Here is a 2,296-nt window from a genome sequence, read left to right on the forward strand (position 1 = left end):
GGCCATGCTAAATTGCCCGTAGTGTTAGGTAAGGGGTAAATGTAGGGGAATGGGTGGGGTTCTGGAAATGTGTTGCTGGAAAAGCGCAGCAGGTCAGGCAGCATCCAAGGAACAGGAGAATCGACGTTTCGGGCATGAGCCCTTCTTCAGGAATGGGTGGGGTTGCCCTTCGGCGGGTCGGTATGGACTTGTTGGGCCGAAGGGCCTGTTTCCACACTGTAAATAATCTAATCTAATCTATCAAAACACCGCTGTCTGCTACCAGTAAGTAATTTTAATAAAAACTGCCTTACCTTAGCTGCAGTCTTCCAGGTTTGTCATATCCCTGCTGCAGCTCGCACTCAAAAATCATTAAACCTATGCCTCATTTTCTCCTATGCCTCATGGTATCTCGATTGACGGAGGGGAGGTGGAGAGGGTGGACAGCGTCAAGTTTCTCAGAGTGACGATAACCCACAATCTGTCCTGATCTTCCCACATAGATGTGACAGTCAAGGAGATAAAACGACGGCTCTTCTTCCTCACAAGGGTCAGGGGAACCAAGCTCCCATCCACGGACTCCAGCTCCACTCCTCTTGGCTGTGGAAAGCCTGCCAGCATCAGCAACCCGGGAACGCTCTCCTCCGATCTCTTCCGCCAGGCAGAAGCTTGAACACGCACTGGCAACTTCAGGGAGAACAGTTATTAGGCTGTTGGATGGACATCTCTCGCTTCAGATCAGGTTGATCTCGCTTTTGGGGACCCTCCCCGTGCAGTCGTAACCCTGTACGCCTCACTCAGTCCAAGCGCCCTGTCACCTGTATACTTGCATTTGCTATGACCTCTACCTGTTACCGCTCGCCAAACAAAACTTTCCCCTGCACTCGGGTACACGTGACCTCAATAAATCAACTCCAAACACGACAGGGGCAACGTTCCATCCCAGAGGCACTGGATGGGCACTTGGATGGAAAATGGTGGGCAGGGAGATGGGCCAGAGGCAGGAGACTGTCACCGAACCACTCAAACCACTCGATACAGATACCACCATTACACGTGGGGACACCTCCCATCGTGTACACGGCAGGTACTCATGTGACTCAGCCAACGTTGTCTATCTCATACGCTGCGGGCAAGGATGGCCTGGGGCCTGGTACATTGGTGAGACCAAACAGAGGCTACGGTAACGGATGGATGGACACCACACAACAGTTAACAGACAGGAGGGTTCCCTCCCAGTTGGACATTCGACCTCGGACCTTCGGGTGACCATCCTCCAAGGCGGACTTCAGGACAGGCAGCAGAGGAAAGTGGCCAAGCAGAGGCTGGTCACCAAGTTCAGTCCCCATGGGGAGGGCCTCAACTGGGACCTTGGGTTCATGTCGCGCTACAGGTGACCCCATTGCATTATGCACACACACACACACACAGACACAGACAGATAGACACACACACACACACAGACACAGACACAGACACAGACAGATAGACACACACAGACAGATAGACACACACACACACAGACACAGACAGATAGACACACACACACACATTCCTACAGACCCATTCACTCACACAGACCCTCTCTCATACACAGTCTGTCTCTCATACGCTCACACTACACTCCCACATTCACACACACCCTCTCACAGACCTATACCCCTTTACACTCACACTCTCACACATACACAACACTCTCTCACAGATGCTCACACACACACACACATGTAAGTTTGTGGGGTGAATTTGTACTTGCAGAATTACATTTTATTTTGCTCAAAAACTGCATGAATCCATGTAAGATTCTGTAAATCCCTCTTTTTTTAAGAAATAGTACCAGTCTGAACATTGGGGCATGGACAGCCTCACACAGGGCACCTCGCACCGTTAATGCATTGCCTGAGCTGACATGGCACCTATTGTTAAAGAAAGAAAGAGCAAAGAAAATTTACAGCCCTGGAACAGGCCCTTCGGCCCCTCCAAGCCTGAGCCAATCCAAATCCACTGTCTAAACCTGTCGGTCAATTCCTAAGCATCTGTATCCCTCTGCTCCCCACCTACTCATGCATCTGTCCAGACACATCTTAAATGAATCTACCATGCCTGCCTCTACCACCTCTCCTGGCAACGCGTTCCAGATGCCCACCACCCTCTGTGTGAAGTACTTACTCCCTTAAACTTTCCACCTCTCACCTTGAAAGCGTGACCTCTCGTTACTGAGTCCTTCACCCTGGGAAAAAGCTTGTCTTTATCCACCCTGTCTATACCCTTCATGCTTTTGTAAACCTCAATCAGGTCCCCCCTCAATCTCCTTTTT

The 2,296-nt window shown here is 50.6% G+C and overlaps 1 long non-coding RNA gene across 1 annotated transcript in view; it reads right to left on the reverse strand.

Annotated features, from left to right (window-relative positions):
- The window catches only part of LOC122547597, a 4,954-nt gene extending 3,449 nt beyond the window's left edge, over positions 1-1,505 (reverse strand). Inside the window, exon 1 of the long non-coding RNA XR_006311037.1 lies at positions 1,493-1,505. This is a non-coding gene — a long non-coding RNA (uncharacterized LOC122547597). The remainder of the gene's footprint in view (positions 1-1,492) is intronic.
- Between the last annotated feature and the right edge of the window lie 791 nt (positions 1,506-2,296).

Source organism: Chiloscyllium plagiosum, unplaced genomic scaffold, assembly GCF_004010195.1.
Source record: "Chiloscyllium plagiosum isolate BGI_BamShark_2017 unplaced genomic scaffold, ASM401019v2 scaf_12169, whole genome shotgun sequence".
Classification (NCBI taxonomy): Eukaryota; Metazoa; Chordata; class Chondrichthyes; order Orectolobiformes; family Hemiscylliidae; genus Chiloscyllium; species Chiloscyllium plagiosum.